The following is a 7,675-nucleotide window of genomic DNA, read 5'->3' on the forward strand; positions in this document are numbered from 1 at the left end:
TCTGTCTCCATCTGGCCCCCACGCTAGGGATGGTAGTGGTTTCCTGCTCTTGCTAATCTCTGGGTTGCCCCAGTTTCCCCTGTTTGTCTTCTCACTTCTTCCATTACTTATAGCCACAGTATTAACTTCTCACTGTTTGAAATACTCAGTGAGTTCATTTTCCTGATTACCAGAAGAGCCATTATTTGTATCCAAATCTGTCTGACCACAAAATTTACATGCTTAAAATTTTTAATGCTTAAAGTTTACTGCAGATGACAGTAGGGCAAAGCAGTTAAAAAATGATAGCCACTGAACCACACTGCCCAGAAAGCTCTTTCTAGGTAGCTTCTGTAGGAGAAATTCATTTTAAAGATAATGGCTCACCCATAAAACCTATTTATAATTTATTATGTTTTAAAATTCTACTTTCCATAGCTAAAATATTGTTTATACCTGTAAATGAAGGTAATCATAGCATCTACCTGGTAGGGATACTGTGAAGACAAAATAAGCTAATCTATGCCAAACACCCGCGTGACAGACAGTTCACTGACAGTTCCTTCCCCGATTCCTTTAAAACCTGGGGAAGTTTTAGTGCCTTCAGTCTTTTCAGCTCAGGAATCCTGGAGTGTGGAGGATGGCAGCTCTGCCTTTCATTTCTGAGTATTCTCCTTATTGCACTGTAGATTCACCTTGCCCACTGGACCAGTGAATGTGAAGTAATCAGATGGCCAGCCTGGCAGCTACAATACACAGAAGATGTGTGCAATGAATGTTAGATCTGACTCAATGCTCCCAAATCAATTGGAGTGCCCCCAGAGACTTGGCTGGCAATGAACGAGAGTGTGAGGTGCTTTTGACACATGCATTCAGGACCTGATTTGAGCAAAGATGTCTGCTTAACAGTCCTGAGGGCAATTTTCTCCTGACTGATTTGCAACTTTCCATCTTAATGGAAAATAAGCCAAGTGTAAAGGAGGTAGTTTTCTCCTTGAACCAGAAATCCTTGTTGTGCTTTCCTTTCTGAACTTGGGGGGGGTACCATATCCTATTACCTGAAAAGGGGTTACAGAGGCCAATGTTTGCTGGGAGATGGTGCAAAGGTGTAGGAGTTGGGGATAGGAGCTCAACTCACACAATCCCCAATGACTTGGGAGAACCCAAAGACTAGAGAATCTGTGGAGGTCAAGAAACTGTCCTTGCTAAGAGAGATCGTGCCATTGCACTCCAGCCTGGGCAACAAGAGTGAAATTCCATCTCAAAAAAAAAAAAGAAAGAAAAAAGAAACTGCCAGGCGCGGCGGCTCACGCCTGTAATCCCAGCACTTTGGGAGGCCGAGGCGGGTGGATCACGAGGTCAAGAGATCGAGACCATCCTGGTCAACATGGTGAAACCCCGTCTCTACTAAAAATACAAAAACATTAGCTGGGCATGGTGGCGCGTGCCTGTAATCCCAGCTACACAGGAGGCTGAGGCAGGAGAATTGCCCGAACCTAGGAGGCGGAGGTTGCGGTGAGCCAAGATAGCGCCATTGCACTCCAGCCTGGGTAACAAGAGCGAAACTCCGTCTCAAAAAAAAAAAAAAAAGAAAATGAAAAAGGAAACTGTCCTTGATGAATGAACAACTGCACATAACAGATTAGGTCTTTAGTTACCACAGCCTAGAGCCTGGGGCTGGAAGTCTCACCTGTTCCCTGGGATAAGCTTCTTCATTTGAGCCTACACTGACTGCTGCAATTTGCTGTGAGCTCATATGAGTCATTGACATCAATGCAATTTATAAAAGTTTATAGACCGTACAAATATATTGATGTTATGGTTTTAAAATAGTTTGGCAGCTGTTTACCACAGTGGTATAAGCCTCCTACCCCTAGAGCTTAATAGCACAGGATTTGGAGCAAACAGACCCAGGTTCCAATCCCAGCTCACTGCTGACTTGACTACTTGTTACCTCATCTTTCTGAGCCTCAGATTTGTCATCTATAAGGCAGGAATAATAGTACCTACTTGGAAGAGTTGTTGAGAAAATTAAATTAGACACTAGAGTGAGAGTTTAAGAAATAGTAGTCATTATTAAAATTATTGGCCACGCGTGGTGGCTCACGCCTGTAATCCCAGCACTTTGGGAGGTGGAGGTTGGCGGATCACGAGGTCAAGAGATTGAGACCATCGTGGCCAACATGGTGAAACCCTGTCTCTACTAAAAATACAAAAATTAGCTGGGCGTGGTGGCACGTGCCTGTGGTCCCAGCTACTCGGGCGACTGAGGCGGAAGAATCACTTGAACCCAGGAGGTGGAGGTTGCAGTGAGCCGAGATTGCGCCACTGCACTCCAGCCTGGCGACAGAGCAAGACTCTGTCTCTCTCTCTCTCTCTTTTTTTTTTTTTTTTTTAATGCCCGGTGTCTCGGCGCTTGAGGATAGAACCAGCGGATGGGAAGTCACCGGCACCGAAGACATGACACCAAGGGGCCCAGAGCCCTTTCCCTCTTCCTCCGTACATTACTGGGAGCGGGACCACAAGTCCGGTTCCTGCCAAGAAAAGGAGGGTAAGACTCTGTCTCAAAAAAAACAAAACTGTTGGCCGGGAGTGGTAGTTCACGCCTGTAATCCCAGCACTTTGGGAGACCAAGGCAGGTGGATCACTTGAGGTCAGGGTTCAAGGCCAACCTGGCCAACGTGGTGAAACCCTGTCTCTACTAAAAATACAAAACTTAGCTGGGCATGGTGGCTCATGCCTGTAATCCTAGAACTTTGGGAGGCTAAGGTGGGCAGATCACCTGAGGTCAGGAGTTCAAAACCAGCCTGGCCAACATGATGAAACCCTGTCTCTACTAAAAATACAAAAACTAGCCAGGCATGGCGGTGGGTGCCTGTAGTCCCAGCTACTTGGGAGGCTGAGGCAGGACACTTGTTTAAACCCAGGAGGCAGAGGTTGCAGTGAGCCGAGATTGCACCATTGCAATCCGTCTCAAATTTCCAAAATGATGCCAAGTCCTAGGGATAGATGGGGTTGGAAGATTTATGCTGAGATTATTCTAAATTTAAAAACAAATGGCCAAGAGCAGTTGTCCAAACCAAGGCTCATACCTCTAATCCCAGCACTTTGGGAGGCCAAGGTGGGTAGATCGCTTGAGCCCAGGACTTCGAGACCACTCTGGACAACATGGTGAAACCCTTGCAGTCCCAGCTGCTCAGGACAGTGAAGTGGAAGGATCACCAGAGCCTGGGGAGGATGAGACTGCAGTGAGCCATGATCATGCAACTGCACACCAGCCTCGGCAACAGAGTGAAACTGTCTCAAAAAATAAAGTAAAATAAAATAAAAAATAAAAACCAACTGGCTTCGTGCAGTGGCTCATGCCTATAATCTCAGCATTTTGGGAGGCTGAGGCAGGCAGATTACTTGAGGTCCGGAGTTCGAGACCAGCCTGGCCTGCATGGTGAAACCCTGTCTCTACTAAAACAGGCAAAAAAATTAGCCAGGCATGATGGTGCGCACCTGTAATCTCAGGAGGCTAAGGCAGAAGAATCGCTTGAACCCGGAAGGCAGAGGTTGCAGTGAGCCAAGATTGCACCACAGCACTCCAGCCTAGGTAACAGGGTGAAACTCTGTCTCAAAACAAACAAACAAACAAACAAGCTAGGGACAAGGGGGCAAAGGCTGTCTCTCTGAGAGTCTATGATTGTAAATGTTAATTTTTAAAATCATATGATTGATCTGAGTATTAAATAAAATAGTGCATGTAGGCCAGGCGCAGTGGCTTATGCCTGTAATCTCAGCACTTTGGGAGGCCGAGGCAGGTGGATCACAAGGTCAAGAGATCGAGACGATCCTGGCCAACATGACGAAACCCCGTCTCTACTAAAAGTACAAAAAATTAGCAGGGCGTGGTGGTGCATGCCTGTTGTCCAAGCTACTTGGGAGGCTGAGGCAGGAAAATTGCTTGAAACCAGAAAATGGAAGTTGCAGTGAGCCAGGATTGCACCACTGCACTCCAGCCTAGAGACAGGGGGAGACTCTGTCTCAAAATAAATATATAAATAAATAAATAAAAATAATAAAACAAAATAAAATAGTGCATGTAAAGTTCTTTGCCCAGTGCCTGACACATAGGATGTACTCTGTAAATGTTTTATTAGTTACTATGATCAGGAAAATGTGACAGTTTGCTGCCAAAGCTGAATATTTTTAAAATGCTCAAGTTTAAATAATAGTGAATGCTCTGGCATTGACTTGACTAGCTTCTTGAGGATAGAGACTGTGTCTTGGCCACTTACGGTTTTCTTAAAGCTTAGTGCCACCGTAAATTACTAATAAATAATTTTTTGAATAAATGTTGAGCTCGTGATATGGTTATCACAGGACTCAAAAGCATTTTGAAAGCTTTGGAAAGCCTGGGTATGATGGATGATGCTTTTAATCCCAGCACTTTGGGAGGCCAAGGCAGGTAGATTGCTTGAGCTCAGGAGATCAAGACCAGCCTGGCCAACAGAGCAAGACCCTATCTCTATAATTTTTTTTTTTTTTTTTTTTTTTTTTTTTTTTTTTTTTTTTTTTTTTTTTTTTTTTTTTTTTTTTTAGTTTCGCTCTTGTTACCCAGGCTGGAGTGCAATGGCGCGATCTCGGCTCACCGCAACCTCCGCCTCCTGGGTTCAGGCAATTCTCCTGCCCCAGCCTCCTGAGTCACTGGGATTACAGGCACGCGCCACCATGCCCAGCTAATTTTTTGTAGTTTTAGTAGAGACGGGGTTTCACCATGTTGACCAGGATGGTCTCGATCTCTTGACCTCGTGATCCACCCGCCTCGGCCTCCCACAGTGCTGGGATTACAGGCTTGAGCCACCGCGCCCGGCCTATAATTTTTTTTTTTAATTAGCCAGGCATAGTGGTACATGCTTATAGTCCCAGCTACTTGGAAGGCTGAGGTGAGAGGATGCCTGGGCCCCGGAGTTCAAGGTTGCAGTGAACTATAATCACACCAGTGGACTCCAGCTTGGGCAGCAGAGTAAGACCCCCATCTCTTAAAAAAAAAATAAAAAAATAAAAAACCCAGAAGGTGTTGAAAAGTAAAATGTTGATTTTTGAGAAGGATGGAGTAGAGGGGTTCATGGACATAGAAACTCAACATGGCCACAGGAAGAAACATCTTCAAATTCAAATTTTTTTTTTTTAGACTGAGTGTTGCTCTGTTGCTCAGGCTGGAGTGCAGTGGAGCAATCTTGGCTCACTGCAGGCTCCATCTCCCTGCCAGACTCAAGCAATCCTCCCACTTCAGCCTCCCAAGTAGCTGGGATTACAGGGACCTGCCATGATGCCTGGCTAGTTTTGTTTGTTTGTTTGTTTTTGAGACAGAATTTCGCTCTTGTTACCCAGGCTGGAGTGCATTGCTGTGATCTCTGCTCACTGCAACCTCTGCCTCCCTGGTTCAAGTGATTCTCCTGCCTCATCCTCCTGAGCAGCTGGGATTACAGGCACGTGCCACCACACCCGGCTAATTTTTGTATATATATTTTTTAGTAGAGATGAGATTTCACCATGTTGGCCAGGTTGGTCTCGAACTCCTGACCTCAAATGATCTGCCCACCTCGGCCTCCCAAAGTGCTAGGATTATAGGCATGAGCCATCGTTCCCAGCCTTTTTTTTTTTTTGTATTTTTTTAGTAGAGATGGGGTTTCACCATGTTGACCAGGCTGGTCTTGAACTCCTGACCTCAACTGATCTGCCTGCGCTGGCCTCTCACAGTGCTGAGATTATAGGCATGAACCACCATGACTAGCCTGAATTCTAAAATTTTTTAAAGTTTAATATTATGAGCTTAGTCAAGAAGTCCTGAATTTATGGGTTGAATTGTGTCCCCCGAAAAAATTCATATGTGGAAGTACTAATACCCAGTACTTCAGAATGTGATCTTGTTTGGAACTAGTCATTGCGATGTAATTAGTTAAGATGGGCCAGGCACAGTGGCTCATGCCTGTAATCCCAGCATTTGGGAGGCTGAGGCGGGAGGATCTCTTGAGTCCAGGAGATTGAGAGCAGTCTGGACAACATGGTGAAACCCTGTCTCTACAAAACGTAAAAAGAAAAATTAGCTGGGCATGGTGGCATGTGCTTGTAGTCCCAGCTACTTGGGAGGCTGAGGTGGGAGGATGGCTTAAGCCAGGGAAGGTAAAAGTTGCAGTGAGCTGAGATTGTACCACTGCACTCCAGCCTGGGCAACAGAACATTGCTCAAAGAAAAAAAAAAAAAACAACACACACACACACACACACACACACACAAACCAATAATAATAGTAATTAGTTAAGATTAGGTTCATACTGGAGTAGGGTAGACTGCTAATTCAGTAAAACTGGTATCCTTCTTTTAAAAAGGAGTTAAATGAGATACACACACACACACGCAGGTAGAATGTTATATGAAGATTAAGACAGAGGTTGTGGTGGTGCTTCTATAAGCCAAGGATTGCCAGCAAACTGTGAGAAGCTAAGGGAGAGGCATGGAACAGCTACTCCCTCACAGCCCTCAGAAGGAAACAACCGTGCTGCCATCTTGATTTTGGCCTTCTAGCCTCCGGAACTGTGAGACAATACATTTCTGCTGTGTAGTCACCTAGTTTGTTGTACTGTCATGGCAGCCTTTGCAAACTAATACGTGAAACAAACAAATCTAAAAATGCTGCCCTTCTGGCTCCCCCAGTGGTCTTTCACACCCAAGCCCAGATATTCATGTCCTAAAGTGCTTGTGTTCAACCATTTCTAATATAACAGCTCCCACCAACTATGCCTCCAAGAGCAGGTAGAACAATGTGGAAAGCCCTTGACTGGTAAGTCCCAACAAGCACAGCAGCTTTAAGTCCAATCAACTACAACCATGTAATTAAAAATAATTCCTGCTTATGTCTGAAGAGCTTTAAATAAAGTTTGGAATTATTTAGCTATTTCACCTTAATGTTATTTTTTTTAGATGGAGTCTTGCTGTGTCTCCCAAGCTTGAGTGCAGTGGCACAATCTTGGCTCATTGCAACCTCCACTTTCCGGGCTCATGTGATTCTTTCACCCTAGCCTCCTGAGAAGATGGGATCATAGGCATGCGCCACCATGCCCAGCTCATTTTTGTATTTTTAGTAGAGATGGGTTTTTACCATGTTGGCCAGGCTGGTCTTGAACTCCTCACCTCAAGTGATCCGCCCACCTCAGCATCCCAAAGTGCTGGGATTATGGGCGTGAGCCACAGCACCTGGTCATTAGTGTTATTTATTTATTTTTTTGTTTGTTTTGTTTTTATTGCATTTTAGGTTTTGGGGTACATGTGAAGAACATGCAAGATTGTTGCATAAGTACGCACATGGCAGTGTGATTTGCTGCCTTCCTCCCCATCATTAGTGTTATTTTAATATGTAATAGTAATTGGGATACATTGGTTATTATGGTTCAGGGACTTTGCTAAGCACTTTACACACATCATTTCTTTAATCAAACATAGGAGAAACTCAGAGAATTTGCTTGTGTGTAAATGTATAGCTAGTTCGTAATGGAGATCCTAGCCTGCCTGAGTCCAGAGTCTATGTTCTTTGTTACCACGCTCTTCTGCCTCCTGAGAGGGTACTGAGCCTAATGCAGAGAAAAGTCATGGAATATTAGATTTCTTCTCTTGTCGGACTTAGTCTTGTTATAATTGACATAAAAGCTCC

The 7,675-nt window shown here is 44.7% G+C and overlaps 1 non-coding gene across 1 annotated transcript; it reads right to left on the reverse strand.

The window, feature by feature from the left end:
* Window positions 1–2,381: 2,381 nt before the first annotated feature.
* Window positions 2,382–2,530, reverse strand: LOC119467283. Its single transcript, XR_005195820.1, has one exon. It is a non-coding gene; the product is annotated as a small nucleolar RNA SNORA57 (small nucleolar RNA).
* Window positions 2,531–7,675: the final 5,145 nt, after the last annotated feature.

Source organism: Cebus imitator, unplaced genomic scaffold, assembly GCF_001604975.1.
Source record: "Cebus imitator isolate Cc_AM_T3 unplaced genomic scaffold, Cebus_imitator-1.0 Scaffold274, whole genome shotgun sequence".
In the NCBI taxonomy this organism is placed as follows: domain Eukaryota; kingdom Metazoa; phylum Chordata; class Mammalia; order Primates; family Cebidae; genus Cebus; species Cebus imitator.